Here is a 17645-nt window from a genome sequence, read left to right as displayed (position 1 = left end):
TTAAAATCAGTCAAAACACAATTTAATTTACTTACCACGCTAGCTTCCAAACAAACCAATCAAAACCTGCAAATAAAATACAATCAAAATCAGCCAAAATAGAAATAAACTCGCTTACCAAATTCAACGCACACCTTCAAATAAACCAATTGAACCTGCAAATAAAATACAATTAAAATCTGTCAAAACACAAATTAATTTACTTACCACGCTAGCTTCCAAACAAACCAATCAAAACCTGCAAATAAAATACAATCAAAATCAGCCAAAACATAAATAGACTCGCTTACCAAATACAACGCAAACCTCCAAATATAACCAATTGAACCTGCAAATAAAATACAATTAAAATCAGTAAAAACACAAATTAATTTACTTACCACGCTAGCTTCCAAACAAACCAATCAAAACCTGCAAATGGAATACAATCAAAATCAGCCAAAACAGAAATAAACTCGCTTACCAAATTCAACGCACACCTTCAAATAAACCAATTGAACCTGCAAATAAAATACAATTAAAATCAGTCAAAACACAATTTAATTTACTTACCACGCTAGCTTCCAAACAAACCAATCAAAACCTGCAAATGGAATACAATCAAAATCAGCCAAAACAGAAATAAACTCGCTTACCAAATTCAACGCACACCTTCAAATAAACCAATTGAACCTGCAAATAAAATACAATTAAAATCAGTCAAAACACAATTTAATTTACTTACCACGCTAGCTTCCAAACAAACCAATCAAAACCTGCAAATAAAATACAATCAAAATCAGCCAAAACAGAAATAAACTCGCTTACCAAATTCAACGCACACCTTCAAATAAACCAATTGAACCTGCAAATAAAATACAATTAAAATCTGTCAAAACACAAATTAATTTACTTACCACGCTAGCTTCCAAACAAACCAATCAAAACCTGCAAATAAAATACAATCAAAATCAGCCAAAACATAAATAGACTCGCTTACCAAATACAACGCAAACCTCCAAATATAACCAATGAACCTGCAAATAAAATACAATTAAAATCAGTCAAAACACAAATTAATACTTACCACGCTAGCTTCCAAACAAACCAATCAAAACCTGCAAATAAAATACAATCAAAATCAGCCAAAACAGAAATAAACTGACTTACCAAATTCAACGCAAACCTCTAAATAAATTAATTTAGCCTGCAAATAAAATGTAGCTAAAATTAACCAAAGGAAAAGCACAAATAGACTTACTTACCAAACTCAACGCAAACCTCCCAATGGACCAATCGAACCTGTAAATAGAAAATAATTAAAATCAGTCAAAACAAAGGTTAAAAATCCAATAAATATAACAACACAAATTACCTAACTGGATTCCTGACACTTGATCACCAAACCTACAAAACATAAACCTGAAAATAAAACAATATTAAAATCAGCCAGGAGTTTCATATCATCCACAGAAAGAAGCATATGCGCCGCCGTTCTTCTTAGAGCTGCATCGGTTGGATTCGGCCAGGAAAAGAGGGACGAGGCGATGCCGCGCTTGCGTTGCCGATGCTTGGAGGTCTCCCTGTCGTCCATACCTCCGTTTCGCACCGGATGAGGGGTCCAGGAGCGGCGTCACAAAATTTTTATGCCTAAGCCAGAAAAAAGAAAACACAAGCCGATCTTAACTTACCTTTTGTTTACAAGAGCAAATTGATAACTGTCTAGTATTTTTCTGTCTGTTATTATCAATGTTACCGTAAAGTAAAAAAAAATACCTAAATGTAAAAAAAATGTTAAATGTTTCCATAAATAATGTTATATGTTGCCAATAGTAATAAGAACATTAATAAATAAAGCTTCAGGTCACTCTAAAGTGCCCTGAGCCAGTCAAACCATTAAAAAAAAAACTAGCTTCCAAACAAACCAATCAAAACCTGCAAATAAAATACAATCAAAATCAGCCAAAACAGAAATAAACTGACTTACCAAATTCAACGCAAACCTCTAAATAAATTAATTTAGCCTGCAAATAAAATGTAGCTAAAATTAACCAAAGGAAAAGCACAAATAGATTTTGTTGTGTCGTATGCAGCGGTGGCGATACGTAACTAACATAACGCAACGTAACCCAGCTCGAGCCTTGGCCTGATCCAGCAGGTTAGGGGAGCCAGAGTTACGTTGCGCTATGGGGACTTTATTGTACCTATACTATAACAGCATTTTTAGTACAAATTGTTGGGGCTGTAGCTTATAAATATATGTAAATAGCTGTCTACGAGCTGCTGTTAGCAGCCGTAGGCAGCAAATACGATGCTTTGAACAGCACGAAATCTCCTCTGCCGGCAGTGCTGCCGGCGCAATCATCATTGGGGGAAATCTCTCCACTTTGGCAACAGTCCGTTAGCCAGAGCGGGGAGAGGGAGTGGGCAGAGCCAAAGCATAAAATACTCTAGACTTTAAATTAAGTTTAAGTTTACATTATCGACTAAGGGGAAACATTTTGGCAGAAAAGGGAGATTATATATGTATGTTTTCTATTCTAATTCTTGTCTTCTTATTTGTTTTTGTCTTGTTTACGTTTCTCTTCTGCCCACTGGTCCGGGGCAGCCAGAGCTATTGCTTGTCAATTGGAGTAATTAGTACTAGTACTATACATTACTGGCATAAGAATTTGCCTGGATGCTAGCGTATAAGCAATCTGTCAGCTTAGTCATCTGTGCAATTAGTACATCTATCTTCCCTTCCAGTTTCTGGGTAGATTCAGCAGCGGCGGCCGCATGCTGGATCCGCTCCTGTGTCAGCAGTGTGATGAGGTAGTCCAGTTTCTGGCTGAGTTCATCGCTAGGACGGACACTCTGACTGCTCACAGTGGGCTGGAATCCGATTGTGGTCGCTGTGGGTGGCACCGACTGCCATACTTGCCTCCCTGGAAGAGGCTGGGAATGACTCGCTGGCTGCCTTGTGCGGAGTGCATCGGCATAGCTGCTCATCTGAGCTGGAGGAGCAGGAGCTCTTGCGCCTGAGCGCGCTCGCCGGCGGCTTGGCTGCTGCAGTGCTGGAAAGCCCTGCTGGTTCATGACGGGTGGCTGGCGGGGACGCCGCAAACCCTGAGCGGCGGGTAAGGTAGGCATTGAAAGTTTGCTCAACATCCTGTTGGTCTGTTCTAACCCATTTTTCCTTCTGTTGCAGTATTCTTTATATTTGATGCAACCACGGTAGCTGGCAACATGGGGACCATTACAGTTGGCGCATTTCGGCACATCCTCCCGCTTCTTGGGGCAGTCCTTGGGGTCATGCTTCTCCCCACACTTGAGACATACAACTGCACGGCTGCAGTAGTTCTTCGAGTGCCCAAACATCTGACACTTATGACACTGGGGAACGCCTGGCGCGCGTATGGGCTTCTCGACCTTGATCCGCTGGCTGCAAATTGCCGTTAGCTCATAGATACCATTGTTGCTCTCCTGTGGCTCAAGCTCAACCTCGAATAGGTCCAATGGCTCCTTTGTAAATCTTTTATGTATATTGGCAATATGCCTCACCTTATATCCGAGTCTACCAAGCTGTTCACGCACCCAGTCTGTGGGTGTGGAACGGTGCAGGTGACGTATGACGATACGCATACCCCTCTCGCTTCGCAGTCGAAATGTATGGTAATCCACACCTTCCCCCTCAGATAAGAGCCGAATTAGGGCCCTATAGCCATCTATTGTATGGCACATGACTTTAAGAGATCCATTGTTGGCAGTCTTAGTGTCATATGTGCCTGCGCCAATGGCATTGTCAATGCATTGGAGCAGGGGAACGATTTCAGAGACGTTGGGAATGTATATAGGGGCTGGCCGCACAATTCTGGCGTCAGCAGTAGCAGCAGCATTGGGTGCGTGCGCAGTGGTAGGGGCAGGCGGGGGGTGGTGTGAGGAGTAGAGGGCCTGTTTGTGGGAACAGGTTCCTCGGCTTCCGTCTCTCCCTCGCTGCAGTCAGTGTCAATATCCATGTCGTCATTGGCTACGTCGTCAGCATCCGAGAGTATTTCGAAGTAGTTCGTTATACTCCTCTGGCTAGAGTCAGGCTTCTCCTTGGTGATTGCTGTCCGCTTGATCTTCTTGGCCGACGCCTTTGTAATCGGCGAGCCCAAGGTGGTCGTTCGCTTCTTGTTCCGAGCCTCATACTCTGCCATCAGCTTAGCAGTTGCTTTCCTTTCCAATGCCAGTTTCTCCCGCTGCACCTTGAGGATCTCGCACAGAGTCGGCTGGCTCTGCACAGGTGCTGCAAGGGCACCAGTAGAAACTGGAGGACGTTGAGCGGCGTGGGCAGCTACACGAGCAGCACTAGCAGTAGTAGGAGCTGTTGCAGCTGGAGGGCGTTTAGCTGCGGCGGCAGCTACGCGAGTATGGGCGGTGGCTTTGGCAGCAGCAGGAATGGCAGCACAGGCAGCTGCAGCAGAGGCTCTGGGTAGCATGGCAGCGGGGGGGCTAGCAATGGCTTGGTTGACAGTGCAGCGGACGGGGCCTGCATCGACTTGGCTGCAGCGGCAGCTGAAGTTGATGGCATGTCACTTGTCAGATCCGCCAATGAGGTCGAGCGATAGGAGAGGGGGCGCATGTCAGTCTGTGAGATTCCCGGCATTAGTTGCGGGGGGAATGCAGATCATCTTCGCTGTCCGAAAAGGGAGCACGTGAGGCCACAGTGGGCTTCTTCTTTGACTTGGGACACGGTTTGCGTACCATTGTTTATTGTTTTTTGTGGCTTTATTAGCGCAATTTGACACAAGTGTGAGAATGGTGAAGGGGGGGGGGGGCAGCAGCGGCTGCAGCCTACCCCACGTTTTTTCACTTTCGGCACTTTGGTTATGTTGTAGGTCAGTGAAAAACTTATACACGGCACAACACTTCGCGTTGCCCGGAATGTATTTACAGAATATTGCACAATGTATATTAATACATGTGCAATATAATTTGCGAATTTTTGGCAATGTTTAATGCTTTAATTTTTTGATTTTTGCGGAACGTTTTTGTTTTTTTGTTTTTTTTTTACGTAACTAACATAACGCAACGTAACCCAGCTCGAGCCTTGGCCTGATCCAGCAGGTTAGGGGAGCCAGAGTTACGTTGCGCTATGGGGACTTTATTGTACCTATACTATAACAGCATTTTTAGTACAAATTGTTGGGGCTGTAGCTTATAAATATATGTAAATAGCTGTCTACGAGCTGCTGTTAGCAGCCGTAGGCAGCAAATACGATGCTTTGAACAGCACGAAATCTCCTCTGCCGGCAGTGCTGCCGGCGCAATCATCATTGGGGGAAATCTCTCCACTTTGGCAACAGTCCGTTAGCCAGAGCGGGGAGAGGGAGTGGGCAGAGCCAAAGCATAAAATACTCTAGACTTTAAATTAAGTTTAAGTTTACATTATCGACTAAGGGGAAACATTTTGGCAGAAAAGGGAGATTATATATGTATGTTTTCTATTCTAATTCTTGTCTTCTTATTTGTTTTTGTCTTGTTTACGTTTCTCTTCTGCCCACTGGTCCGGGGCAGCCAGAGCTATTGCTTGTCAATTGGAGTAATTAGTACTAGTACTATACATTACTGGCATAAGAATTTGCCTGGATGCTAGCGTATAAGCAATCTGTCAGCTTAGTCATCTGTGCAATTAGTACATCTATCTTCCCTTCCAGTTTCTGGGTAGATTCAGCAGCGGCGGCCGCATGCTGGATCCGCTCCTGTGTCAGCAGTGTGATGAGGTAGTCCAGTTTCTGGCTGAGTTCATCGCTAGGACGGACACTCTGACTGCTCACAGTGGGCTGGAATCCGATTGTGGTCGCTGTGGGTGGCACCGACTGCCATACTTGCCTCCCTGGAAGAGGCTGGGAATGACTCGCTGGCTGCCTTGTGCGGAGTGCATCGGCATAGCTGCTCATCTGAGCTGGAGGAGCAGGAGCTCTTGCGCCTGAGCGCGCTCGCCGGCGGCTTGGCTGCTGCAGTGCTGGAAAGCCCTGCTGGTTCATGACGGGTGGCTGGCGGGGACGCCGCAAACCCTGAGCGGCGGGTAAGGTAGGCATTGAAAGTTTGCTCAACATCCTGTTGGTCTGTTCTAACCCATTTTTCCTTCTGTTGCAGTATTCTTTATATTTGATGCAACCACGGTAGCTGGCAACATGGGGACCATTACAGTTGGCGCATTTCGGCACATCCTCCCGCTTCTTGGGGCAGTCCTTGGGGTCATGCTTCTCCCCACACTTGAGACATACAACTGCACGGCTGCAGTAGTTCTTCGAGTGCCCAAACATCTGACACTTATGACACTGGGGAACGCCTGGCGCGCGTATGGGCTTCTCGACCTTGATCCGCTGGCTGCAAATTGCCGTTAGCTCATAGATACCATTGTTGCTCTCCTGTGGCTCAAGCTCAACCTCGAATAGGTCCAATGGCTCCTTTGTAAATCTTTTATGTATATTGGCAATATGCCTCACCTTATATCCGAGTCTACCAAGCTGTTCACGCACCCAGTCTGTGGGTGTGGAACGGTGCAGGTGACGTATGACGATACGCATACCCCTCTTTTTTTTGATGTGTCGTATGCAGCGGAGGCGATACGTAACTATCATAACGTAACGTAACCCGGCTCGAGCCTTGGCCTGTCCAGCAGGTTAGGGGAGCCAGGGCTACGTTACGCTATGTGGACTTTATTGTACAGATACTTTCAACTAGCATTTAAGGTACAAACTAATGGGGCTGTTAATGTATAAATGTTTGTATACAGCTGTCTACAGGCTGCTGTTAGCAGCCGTAGGCAGCAAATACAATGCTTTTTTTTTCCAGCAAGAAATCTCTTCTGCCAGCAGTTCTGCCGGCGCAATCATCTTGTTGTTTAAATCTCTCCGCTTTGGTAAACAGTCCGTTTGCCAAAGGGGGAGGGGAGTGGGTAGAGTTAAAGCATAACACTCTTTGACTTAGACTAGGTTTAGGTTTATATATAGACTATAATTAAGGGGAAACATTTTGGTTGCCTTACAATTGGCAGGGAGGGCGATTATGTATATATGTTATTTATTCTAATTATTGTCTAATTCCTTTTTTGTCTTGTTTTGTATCTCCTCTGCCCACTGGTCCGGGGCAGCCAGAGCTATTGCTTGTTTTGTTCCCTTCTTCATCCTCTTTCTTTGTTGTTCCGCCCTCTGGTCCGGGCCAGCCAGCATTGGGTTGAGTGTCTGTGTGGATGTGTGTATGTGCGTGTGTGGTTGTGCGCAGCAGACAGTTGTCTCGGCAGTGGAAATGGCAGGAATCCACCACCTTCCAGAGGTTGTTGTTGTCTTCTCTCTTCCTCTCAGGGAGATCACTGGCACCAGTTCGGGGTCTATAGGAGAAGGAGAAACAGAAATTGCGCAGCAGAGATGCTAACGCTCATAGTTTTGAACAGCGGCGCCTTGGTCGGACGCGTTTTTGGCAGTCGGTCGCATGAGTCTTCTACTCTTTTAAACAATTTGCAGCTGTCCATTTCCATGTCGCCAGTTGGTCGGTTCGGGAAGATATTTGTCAGTGTTCTCATTCCGTAACGGCCATTTGTCGCGCTCGCATATGCCTCTGTGTTTTTTTTTCCGTGCGTGTGTGTTTTCTGTGTACGAATGTGGCAGCCATGGTTGTTGCATTCTTAGGGGCTGAACGGGACTTTGCTGGCGGTAAGTCTTCATTGCTGCTGTACATTTTGGCTGTTATTCTCTGTGTTTCTTGTACCCGTTGCTGGCGGTGGTTGATGTTCCTGGGCATTTGTGTTCGTGTGTGTGAGTGTGCTTCCATTGACCTGGCCGTTATCGCTGTGCCGCGAGTGTGTGTCAGCTATCTCGTTCATTGCTGCATTCAATGCCAGTCCCAATCGTTCTAGTCGCTGCCTTCTGCTGCTGACCGTCAGATCGATCGTGGCTATGGGGGCAGGCTCCAGTTGCCTCCGTCTTGGCAGTATGACCTCTGTGTAGTAGTTGAACTCTGTTGGCGGCGACACTGGGCGATCCATCCTGATCAGCATCCTCCGCATGTCATCCTCTAGTTGGTTTGTGTACTATTTAATGCTATTTGTTGGCAACACTCTCTAGTTGGTTTGTGTTTATATATGTAAATTAATGTTATTTGTTGGCATTTACATTAATGTTATTTATTGGGGAGCAGAAAGCTTGTCGGTAGTAGCAGTGGTGGTGGGGGGGGAAGGGACTTTTGTCATGTCAGGGGGCACGGCACGGCACGGCACACAACAGACACCACAAAAAGAACAGGGCAACACAGAAAAAACGTCAATGGCGACACGGCACAGAACAATAAGAAGCGACACGACACGAAACGGTTCTGGCACGTCCGACGAACGCGACCTCTCGAGCGGGTGGACGAGATGAGAGTGGCGGACGAGGTTCATGGTGGAACTCTCACATGTCCGCCAACTCCCACACTCTCCCCCACACTCGAGAGACCCGATCGCCGATCGTCATTTACCGGTGCTCTCACCCCCGGTTCCACTTTCACTCACCCCAATATTGAGTGAGATGAAAGTAGTCCGAGGGCAGCAGCACCGATAAGTAGGCAATGGAAATTTAATGGCTTTCCTGATTTAGTGGCTGTGTGTGTTGTCTTTGGTAAATGGCTAGTGTTCTTGTGTGTTCCTTGGCTCCGTGTATTGGCTGCTCTGTTATAAGGGGGAAGGGAAGGGAAGGGGGAAATTTGCCTGCTCCCGTATAACCGCCCGGATACTGTAAACTTCCGGATCTTACGATCCGGGCGCGTGACGCTCCGAAGAGTCGACCGCATAGCATCTTGTGGGCGGTTGAAATGGCTTTGTTGGGGCATTTGGCAGAGTGGCGAAGGATGGCAGTGTTCATTTTGGTCCTGCTCAACTGCTATGGGTTTGAAATGGGTGGGGGTGAAAAGGGGAATGGCTGGGCGTAATTGCCGAAGTTGGCGGCCGATAACACACCGGCATTAATAAATGCATTTTGAATTGGCTTTTTTGGTGTGTTATCGGCGCGGTATTTTTCTAATTGGCGTGGTATTTTTGGGTCATTAATGGCGTTACCACTTGTCAGGTATTGGGGAATGGGAGATAGTTGGGAAAGAAGAGGAAGAATGAAAGGTAATTATGATAAAATAAATAACTAAAATTAATTAAATTACATTACAGCTAAGGACAAACTATCTACAATTACTACAAATAAGGACTACAAAACTACAGAGATATATACAAGGTAAAACAAACAATAATTACAATACATTTACACAACAATAAACATACTTAAATATCGTCTATTTCTTAACAGGAGGACAACTACAACGAAGCACCGGCCGGCATGGCAAACGCAATGCAGAACATTGCGCCGCATACCGGCCGGCTCTGTTGTCCCCCTGTGCAGGATTTGTGGCACCATCTGGGATCTTGGTGGCGATGGCTGGACTTGGAGATGGCGTGCATCGTGGGCAAAAGTTGGAGATGGCGAGCGGCTCTGGTCCGGCCGCCCACGTTGCATCTGTCGTTGGTTGGTGTTGGCTGCTGCACTCGAGTGGCACTGGTCCGGCCACCCAACTGCATTGTCGTTGTGTGTTTTTTTTTTTTTTTTTTTGTGTCGTATGCAGCGGTGGCGATACGTAACTAACATAACGCAACGTAACCCAGCTCGAGCCTTGGCCTGATCCAGCAGGTTAGGGGAGCCAGAGTTACGTCGCGCTATGGGGACTTTATTGTACCTATACTATAACAGCATTTTTAGTACAAATTGTTGGGGCTGTAGCTTATAAATATATGTAAATAGCTGTCTACGAGCTGCTGTTAGCAGCCGTAGGCAGCAAATACGATGCTTTGAACAGCACGAAATCTCCTCTGCCGGCAGTGCTGCCGGCGCAATCATCATTGGGGGAAATCTCTCCACTTTGGCAACAGTCCGTTAGCCAGAGCGGGGAGAGGGAGTGGGCAGAGCCAAAGCATAAAATACTCTAGACTTTAAATTAAGTTTAAGTTTACATTATCGACTAAGGGGAAACATTTTGGCAGAAAAGGGAGATTATATATGTATGTTTTCTATTCTAATTCTTGTCTTCTTATTTGTTTTTGTCTTGTTTACGTTTCTCTTCTGCCCACTGGTCCGGGGCAGCCAGAGCTATTGCTTGTCAATTGGAGTAATTAGTACTAGTACTATACATTACTGGCATAAGAATTTGCCTGGATGCTAGCGTATAAGCAATCTGTCAGCTTAGTCATCTGTGCAATTAGTACATCTATCTTCCCTTCCAGTTTCTGGGTAGATTCAGCAGCGGCGGCCGCATGCTGGATCCGCTCCTGAGTCAGCAGGGTGATGAGATAGTCCAGTTTCTGGCTGAGCTCATCGCTAGGACGGACACTCTGACTGCTCGCCACGGGCTGGAATCCAGTTGTGGTCGCTGCTGGCGGCACCGAATGCCATACTTGCCTCCCAGGAAGAGGCTGGGAATGACTCGCTGGTTGCCGTGTGCGGAGTGCATCGGCATAACTGCTCATTTGAACTGGAGGAGCAGGAGCTCTTGCGCCAGAGCGCGCTCGCCGGCGGCTAGGTTGCTGCAGTGCTGGAAATCCCTGCTGGTTCATGACGGGTGGCTGGCGGGGACGCCGCAAACCCTGAGTGGCGGGTAAGGTAGGCATCGAAAGTTTATTTAGCATCTTGTTGGTCTGATCTAACCCATTTCTTCTTTTGTTGCAGTACTCCTTATACTTCACACAGCCACGGTAGCTGGCAACATGGGGACCATCACAATTTGCGCATTTCGGCACCTCCTCCCGCTTCTTGGGGCAGTCCTTAGGGTCGTGCTTATCGCCGCACTTCAAACAAATAACTGCACGGTTGCAGTAATTCTTCGAGTGCCCAAACATCTGACACTTATGGCACTGAGGAACACCTGGCGCACGTATGGGCTTCTCCACCTTGACCCGTTGGCTGCAGATTGCCGTTAGTTCATAGATGTTATTGTTAATCTCCTGAGGCTCTAGCTCAACCTCGAATAGGTCCAGTGGCTCCTTTGTAAACCTTTTAAAGATATTGGCAATATGCCTCACTTTATATCCGAGTCTTCCGAGCTGTTCACGCACCCAATCTGTGGGTGTGGAGCGGTGCAGGTGGCGTATAACAATACGCATTCCCCTCTCGCTTTTCAGGCGAAACGTGTGGTGTTCGACACCTTGTCCCTCATTTAGGAGCCGGATCAGGGCCCTATGTCCATCTATGGTGTGGCACATTACCTTTAAAGACCTATTAGCAGCCGGCCTGGTATCATATGTACCAGCGCCAATGGCATTATCAAAGCACTGTAGTAGGGGAAAAATATCTGTGACATTAGGAATGTAAATGGGGGCTGGCCGCACAATTTTGGCGTCAGCAGTAGCAGCAGCATTGTTAGCGTGCGCAGTAGTAGGGGCAGGCGGGGGGTGGTATGAGAAGTAGAGGGCCTGTTTGTGGGAACAGGTTCCTCGGCTTCCGTCTCTCCCTCGCTGCAGTCAGCATCCACATCCATATCAGCATCAGAAAGAATATTGTAATAATTTGTTGTACTCATCTGGTTGGGGTCCCGCTTCTCCTTCGAGGATACTATCCGTTTGACCATCTTGGCCGACACCTTTGTAATCGGCGAGGCCAGGGTGGTCGTCCGCTTCTTATTACGGGCCTCCGACTCGGCCTTCAGCATGGCCATCACCTTCCTCTCCTTTGCGAGTTTTTCCCGCTGCTCCTTGAGAATCTCGTGCAGAGTCATCTGGCTCGGCACGGATGCTGCAAGGGCAGTAGGATTGGTAGCGTCAGCAGTGGCAGAACTGCCAGGGGCACAGGTAGCAGTAGAGGCAGCAGCAGCACGGGCAGCACCAGTAGAAACTGGCGTGCGTTGAGCAGCACCTACACGAGCAGTACTAGGAACTGTAGATGTTGATGGGCGTTTAGCTGTGGCGGCAGCTACGCGAGTAGGGGCGGTGGCTTTAGCAGCAGCACCAGGAATGGCAGCACAGGCAGTAGCAGCAGAGGCAGTAGCAGCAGAGGCTCTGGTCAGCATGGCAGAGGGGGGGCTAGCAATGGCTTCACAGTGATCGGGGCCTGCATCAACTTGGCTGCAGCGGCAGCTGAGGTTGATGGCATGTCGCTGGTCAAATCTGCCAATGAGCTCGAGCGACAGGAAAGGGGCGTAGATCACTCTGCGATATACCCGACATTGGTACCGAGGGGGAGAGAAGATCGATTTCGTTGTCCGAACACGGAGCACTCGAGGCCAAATTGGTCTTCTTTTTGGATTTGGGGCACGGTTTACGTACCATTGTTTGTTTTCCGTAGCTTTATTGGTGCAAAACAGACACAAGTGTTAATATAGCGGAGGGGGGGGTGGTCAGCAGCGGCTGAAGCCTACCCCACGTTTTTTCACTTTTGGCACTTTGGTTATGTAGTATTTGTATGTTGAAAACTTCTAAACGGCACAACACTTCGCGTTGCCCGGAATGTATTTACTGAATATTGCACAGTGTATAATTATACATGTGCAATATTGTTTCGGGGATTTTGTGGCGATTTTGGCTATTTAATAATTAATTTTTTGATGTTTTTTTTTTTTTTTTTTTTTTTTTGTGTGTCGTATGCAGCGGAGGCGATACGTAACTAACATAACGTAACGTAACCCAGCTCGAGCCTTGGCCTGATCCAGCAGGTTAGGGGAGCCAGAGTTACGTTACGCTATGGGGACTTTATTTATACCAATACTTAATATAGCATTTTAGGTACAGTTTGTTGAGGCTGTTACTTAATATAAATGTATGTAAATAGCTGTCTACGGTTGCTAACAGCAGCCGTAGGCAGCAAATACGATGCTTTAAACAGCACGAAATCTCCATTGCCGGCAGTGTTGCCGGCGCAATCGTCCATATGGGGAAATCTCTCCACTTTGGCAACAGTCCGTTTGCCAGAGGGGGGAGAGGGAGTGGGTAGAGCTAAAGCATAATACTCTAGACTATAGATAGATTTAAATGTAGATTATAATTAAGGGGAACATTTTGGTTGCCTTCATTGGCAGAAAAGGGAGATTATATACATATATATGTTATCTATTCTATGTCTTGTCTTTTATTTGTTTTGTCTTGTTTTTGTTTCTCCTCTGCCCACTGGTCCGGGGCAGCCAGAGCTATTGCTTGTTTTGTTTCTGTCTTCATTTCTTCCTTCGTTACTGTTCCGCCCTCTGGTCCGGGGCAGCCAGCATTGAGTTGAGCGTTTGTGTGGATGAGTGTTTGTATGTGCGCTTGTATGTGCGCAACGGTCCGTTGTCTCATCAGTGGAAATGGCCGAAGTCCACCACCTTCCAGTTGTTGTTGGCTTCTCTCTTCCTCTCAGGGAGTTCACTGGCGGCAATTCGAGATCTATAGGAGAAGGAGGAGACAGAAATTGCGCAGCAGAAATGCTAACGCTCATAGCTTTGAACAGCAGCGCCTTGTTCGGACGCGTTTTTGGCAATCGTTCGCATGAGTCTTCTACTCTTTTTAATAATTTGCAGTTGTCCATTTCTATGTCGTTAGTTAATCGGTTTAGGAAGATATTAAGCAGAGTGATCATTCCGTAACGGCCAATTGTCGCGCTCGCATATGCCTCTGTGTTTTTTTTTTCCGTGCGTGTGTGTTTTCTGTGTACGAATGTGGCAGCCATGGTTGTTGCATTCTTAGGGGCTGAACGGGACTTTGCTGGCGGTAAGTCTTCATTGCTGCTGTACATTTTGGCTGTTATTCTCTGTGTTTCTTGTACCCGTTGCTGGCGGTGGTTGATGTTCCTGGGCATTTGTGTTCGTGTGTGTGAGTGTGCTTCCATTGACCTGGCCGTTATCGCTGTGCCGCGAGTGTGTGTCAGCTATCTCGTTCATTGCTGCATTCAATGCCAGTCCCAATCGTTCTAGTCGCTGCCTTCTGCTGCTGACCGTCAGATCGATCGTGGCTATGGGGGCAGGCTCCAGTTGCCTCCGTCTTGGCAGTATGACCTCTGTGTAGTAGTTGAACTCTGTTGGCGGCGACACTGGGCGATCCATCCTGATCAGCATCCTCCGCATGTCATCAAGGTCCCGGTCGTGGCTGATTTGGTCTTCTTCGGTGAACGGGCGCTGGTTAGGGATCATCTCAATTCGGTTCCATTCGTGTTTCGCGAGTTCTTTGGGAAGGTGTTTGGCAAGATACTCGGAATACCGGGGTCTAGAGATTCGGTGCGGTACGTAGGGGTCATTGACCACTTTGGCTGCCTCAATGTTGTGGTGGGATCTCATTTGCCCCGTGTACCTCTTGCACGTCCTCTCGTAAACTGCCTCAACCGTGTCCACTTCCAGGTCCCTGTGGATGGTGTCATTCCTCACATACCATGGAGCGTTACATATCAGTCGAAGGGTCTTGTTCTGCTCAACCTGGATCCGTCCAAATTCTGCGCTGGTAGCTAATGGACCCCATACGGCCAATGTGTACTGCCAGATCGGTGCGATCATCTGCTTGTACAGCATTACCTTGGTTTTGAGGTTCAATTTGCTGCTTGTGTTCAGGAGCCAGCGCAGTTTTTGGACCCTTGCCCTGACCTTTGTGACGACGTTGCTGATGTGCAGGTGGAACTGTAGCTTGGCGTCCAGCTTGACCCCCAGATATGAGTGCACGGCGACGCTACTGATTCGCTGGTCGGCGATGTGCGGCTGCAAATCATCATCTGGCTGCTGGATCGTGCGCAACGTATGCACTATATGCACAGTTTTGGAGGCATTGATGGTGATGCCCCATTGCTTTGCCCAGTTGGAGATGCTGAGCAGGAAGCGGTTGAGCTTTTGGGTAGCCATGAGCTGATTCATGCCAGTCGCCAGGATTGCTGTGTCGTCAGCATAGGTAGCCAAGAGCATACCCCTGTCGCGAGGAAGCGGCATGTCGTATGTATACAGATTGTATAGAACTGGCCCAAGTACGCTGCCCTGAGGAACGCCTGCTGCAATCTTTTTGTACCCTGACTTGACTCCGCCTGTGCATTCCACATAGAAAGTTCGATCGTCCAAGTAGTGGGACAAGACTCTGTATATTGCTGCCGGCAACAGCTGCTTCATCTTGTACTTCAGGCCCGAATGCCAGACTCGGTCGAATGCCTCCTGTATGTCCATGTAGATGGCTGAGCAGTACAGGTTGTTCTCATATGTGGACAAAATGAACTTCGAGACTCTCCCCAATTGGTGTTCAGCCGCGTGCACCTGTCTGAAGCCGAACTGATGGTTTGGAATAGCCTCGACAAATCCATCAGCTTCCATCATCCTGGTCAGAATGAGACGCTCAAACAGTTTGGACAGACCCGAAAGCAGACTGATGGGGCGATAAGATGCCAACTTATCGGCGGGTTTTCCTGGCTTGGGGATCATACTAACTGCCGCGTGTTTCCACCTGTTAGGAAAGCAACCAATCCTAAGGGAGCTGTTGCATATGAGTGCAAAATACAGGAGAGCAGACTTGGGTAGAGCTTTTATCGTCCGATTGTCAATCCTGTCCATTCCAGGGGCCTTTTTTACCTTCAGTACCTTGACTTGTGCCTCAATCTCAGGAAGAGTGATCGCCCTGAATCTCAAATTGGGACCAGGGGATCCAAACTCTTCAAGAGACTCCTCGATTGCTCGTATGTCGGCTGCCGCGCTGGTCAGTACAGGCTTGAAACGCTGCTCCAGATGCCTCGCAAAGGACTCTGCCTTCTCCTCCGTGCTCTTACACCAGGGATCGTCTGAATTGTCATCTCCATCGGCGCAAAACTTTCGGACAGGCAAGTTGGCTGCTGGCTGCCGCTTCAATCCATTGGTCAATCTCCACAGCTTTGCCATGCTGTAGCGATCAGTGGGATCGATTGAACCAATGATTGCGTCCGCGCGTCTGGCTTTGTCCGCTTCCAGCTCCTTATGAATCCTGTTGGCTAGCATGTTGTACAGGTGCCGCACTGCCGGATCATGGTTCCGCTTCAGTAGATTCCTCAGGCGCCTCTTGGTGGCAATCATCAGCCGTATGCGATTGCTGACCTGGTACTCAGCTTGGACTCTAGGTCGGACGGGCCTCCTCAAACCGCTTGTGGCATGTTCAGCTGCCTCCAACACGTTCCTCTCCAGAATGCTAGCTGCGTCATCAACATCCTCTGCTGACCTGAGCTCGGTATTCAGATGGATGTGCGAGTCAAGCCAAGATTGGAACCTCGCAATGCTGGACCCTGGGGCAAGAGGCGTCTCCTGTTCACCGCCTCCGCTGGAGACATGCTCAACTGAACCACCATTGGGAGATGATCAGATGAGAGGTCATTCAGATGGGAGATATGCAGCAACTCATCCCTCACGCCCTTGTAGACCGCGAAGTCGATTGCCGATGGTGTGTGCCGAGTGTTATATGGGTAGTGGGTTGGAGATCCAGTAGCCAGGATGTTGCAGCTACTTTCCTGAACGGCCCTGAGCAGCTTTCCGCCTCTTCTGCACGCCCTTGCGTTTCCCCACCACGAGTTCTTCGCGTTCCAATCGCCAGCAGCAACAAATCTCGGCCCCAACTGACCAAACAATGCCAAGAAGTCCTCCTCAGTCCATTCCTCCATTGGGGGCAGTAAATGGAAGAGACCACCAGTCGGCCACCATCAGGCAGGGTCAGGGTAGCGGATGCACACTGAATGTGGTCCGTTGTTATGTTTGGCAGGGCAATATGAAGGATTCCAGCTCTGATTAAGAGCAGGGATCCCCCACGACCAGTCCCAGATGGGTGATTGGCACCGTAAGTACAGTATCCATTGACGCTGAAGGTCTCTGAGTTTTTAAAATGAGACTCAGAGACCATCAGAACGTCAACTTCGTGTCTGCATGCAAATGCCGCAAGTTCAGCTGTCTTCCCTCGGAGTCCCGAGGCGTTCCAAAATACAATCTTTAGATTGCTGTGGTGGCGGGTAGAGTAGTTAGCATTAGGATTATACATTTCTGGCAAATGAATTCGCCTGAATGCTAGCGTATAAACAGTCTGTAAGCTTTGTCATTTGAGCAATTAACACATCCATTTTTCCTTCCAGCTTTTGAGTAGATTCAGCAGCGGCGGCCGCATGCTGGATCCGCTCCTGAGTCAGCAGGGTGATGAGATAGTCCAGTTTCTGGCTGAGCTCATCGCTAGGACGGACACTCTGACTGCTCGCCACGGGCTGGAATCCAGTTGTGGTCGCTGCTGGCGGCACCGAATGCCATACTTGCCTCCCAGGAAGAGGCTGGGAATGACTCGCTGGTTGCCGTGTGCGGAGTGCATCGGCATAACTGCTCATTTGAACTGGAGGAGCAGGAGCTCTTGCGCCAGAGCGCGCTCGCCGGCGGCTAGGTTGCTGCAGTGCTGGAAATCCCTGCTGGTTCATGACGGGTGGCTGGCGGGGACGCCGCAAACCCTGAGTGGCGGGTAAGGTAGGCATCGAAAGTTTATTTAGCATCTTGTTGGTCTGATCTAACCCATTTCTTCTTTTGTTGCAGTACTCCTTATACTTCACACAGCCACGGTAGCTGGCAACATGGGGACCATCACAATTTGCGCATTTCGGCACCTCCTCCCGCTTCTTGGGGCAGTCCTTAGGGTCGTGCTTATCGCCGCACTTCAAACAAATAACTGCACGGTTGCAGTAATTCTTCGAGTGCCCAAA

At 48.1% G+C, this 17645-nt stretch overlaps 3 long non-coding RNA genes across 4 annotated transcripts; 1 reads left to right on the top strand and 2 right to left on the bottom strand.

Moving 5' to 3' along the window:
• Nucleotides 1-205: 205 nt before the first annotated feature.
• Nucleotides 206-1008, bottom strand: LOC117186887. Its single transcript, XR_004471758.1, has 3 exons — nucleotides 980-1008; nucleotides 897-927; nucleotides 206-328 (listed from the first exon to the last, which is right to left on the bottom strand). It is a non-coding gene; the product is annotated as an uncharacterized LOC117186887 (long non-coding RNA).
• Nucleotides 1009-1147: 139 nt separating this feature from the next.
• Nucleotides 1148-1755, bottom strand: LOC117186886. Its single transcript, XR_004471757.1, has 3 exons — nucleotides 1355-1755; nucleotides 1245-1281; nucleotides 1148-1186 (listed from the first exon to the last, which is right to left on the bottom strand). It is a non-coding gene; the product is annotated as an uncharacterized LOC117186886 (long non-coding RNA).
• A 186-nt stretch (nucleotides 1756-1941) lies between these two features.
• Nucleotides 1942-9186, top strand: LOC117186883. Of its 2 annotated transcripts, XR_004471752.1 has the most exons (3): nucleotides 1942-3098; nucleotides 5661-6031; nucleotides 9146-9186. It is a non-coding gene; the product is annotated as an uncharacterized LOC117186883 (long non-coding RNA). The 2 variants fall into 2 exon arrangements; XR_004471751.1 differs by lacking the exon at nucleotides 9146-9186 and having other exon boundaries at nucleotides 5661-6454.
• The last annotated feature ends 8459 nt before the right edge of the window (nucleotides 9187-17645 follow it).

The sequence above is a fragment of the Drosophila miranda genome, chromosome 2 (assembly GCF_003369915.1).
Source record: "Drosophila miranda strain MSH22 chromosome 2, D.miranda_PacBio2.1, whole genome shotgun sequence".
Lineage (NCBI taxonomy): Eukaryota > Metazoa > Arthropoda > Insecta > Diptera > Drosophilidae > Drosophila > Drosophila miranda.
This window is presented reverse-complemented; position numbering and strand designations above follow the sequence as displayed.